Below are 1367 nucleotides of genomic sequence, written 5' to 3'. Positions count from 1 at the left end.
AGCCCCTGACTTCCTACATACCAAAGGCATTGCTCACCGTGACCTGAAACCAGAAAGTATCTTGTGTGAGTCTCCAGAAAAGGTGTCTCCAGTGAAAATCTGTGACTTTGACTTGGGCATGGGGTGAAACTGAGTAGCTCCTGCACCCCCATAACCATGCCAGAGCTGACCACTTCATGTGGTTCTGCAGAATACATGGCCCCCGAGATGGTACAGGTCTTCACTGATGAGGCCACTTTTGCACTGTGACCTGTGGAGCCTGGGCATAGTCCTCTATATCATGCTGAGTGGATACCCCCCCCCCTTCATAGGTCACTGCAGGGCTGACTGCGGCTGGGATAGGGGAGAAGTCGGCAGGGTGTGCCAGAACAAGCTGTTTGAGAGCATCCAGGAAGGCAAATATGAGTTTCCTGACAAAGACTGGGCACATATCTCCAGTGAGGCCAAAGACCTCATCTCCAAGCTCCTGGTTCAAGACGCAAAGCAGAGATTCAGTGCTGCCCAGGTTCTGAAGCACCCATGGGTGTAGGGGCAAGCTCCAGAAAGGGGACTCCCCATGCCGCAAGTCCTCCAGAGGAACAGCAGCACCATGGACCTGACTCTTTGCAGCTGAGGCCATCGCCCTGAACCACCAGCTGTCTCAGCCTGAGGAGAACGAGAACCAGCTGGCCAAAAAGTCTGAGGCCCTGGCTGAAGGCCTCTGCTCGGTAAAACTCTCCCCTCCCTCCAAGTCACACCTGGCACGCTGGCGAGCCCTGGCCCAGGCAGGCCAAAGTACAGACCCCGGACCATGCCTGGAACCCACAGCACTCTGACCTAGAAGTGGTCACCCTTCTAGCTCTGTTCAAACATTTCCCCAGAAAGCTGTGGGATCAGGGTCTGCAAAGCAGATTGAGGGACTTGCTCTCTGCTCCACAAAGGCCCTGAGGTTCCCACCCAGGTTCTTGAGAAAAAAGGTTTTTCCAAAGGGGTTTTCATTGAAAAGGAAAGCAATAAATTGTCACTTTGCATAATCGCCAGTGGCGGTGAACACATGTTTTTGCTAGGCTTCTGCCCACCTGCTCACCACTTGCAAAACCAGTGTGTTCTCACAGTGGTGGCTAGGGCTGCAGCCTTCAAGGAGCCAGCTTTGAGAAGCATCCATTGACAGAGGCTGCTGACATGTGCCTCTTCCTTCTAAACTGTCACCATCCTCTGATGGCCTGTCCCATCTTCCTCTGTCCTCTGGATGGACACCCTGTTTGCTCTCCCTTGACTGAGCAGAGCCATCCCCCCACAAGTTGGGAAGGACAGGGAGCCTCCTGCATTCGGGAAGCTGGAACAGTCTTCCAGTCTGTAGCTCAGAGGATCACATAATCTTTTTTTGC

General features: G+C 53.6%; 1 pseudogene; it reads left to right on the top strand.

Annotated features, from left to right (window-relative positions):
• Positions 1 to 2: 2 nt before the first annotated feature.
• LOC102834042 lies at positions 3 to 815 on the top strand (annotated as a pseudogene).
• Positions 816 to 1367: the final 552 nt, after the last annotated feature.

This window comes from Chrysochloris asiatica, unplaced genomic scaffold (genome assembly GCF_000296735.1).
Source record: "Chrysochloris asiatica unplaced genomic scaffold, ChrAsi1.0 scaffold01129, whole genome shotgun sequence".
Taxonomy (NCBI): Eukaryota; Metazoa; Chordata; class Mammalia; order Afrosoricida; family Chrysochloridae; genus Chrysochloris; species Chrysochloris asiatica.
The sequence above is the reverse complement of the archived record's forward strand: the minus strand, read 5'-3'. Positions and strand labels throughout refer to the sequence as shown.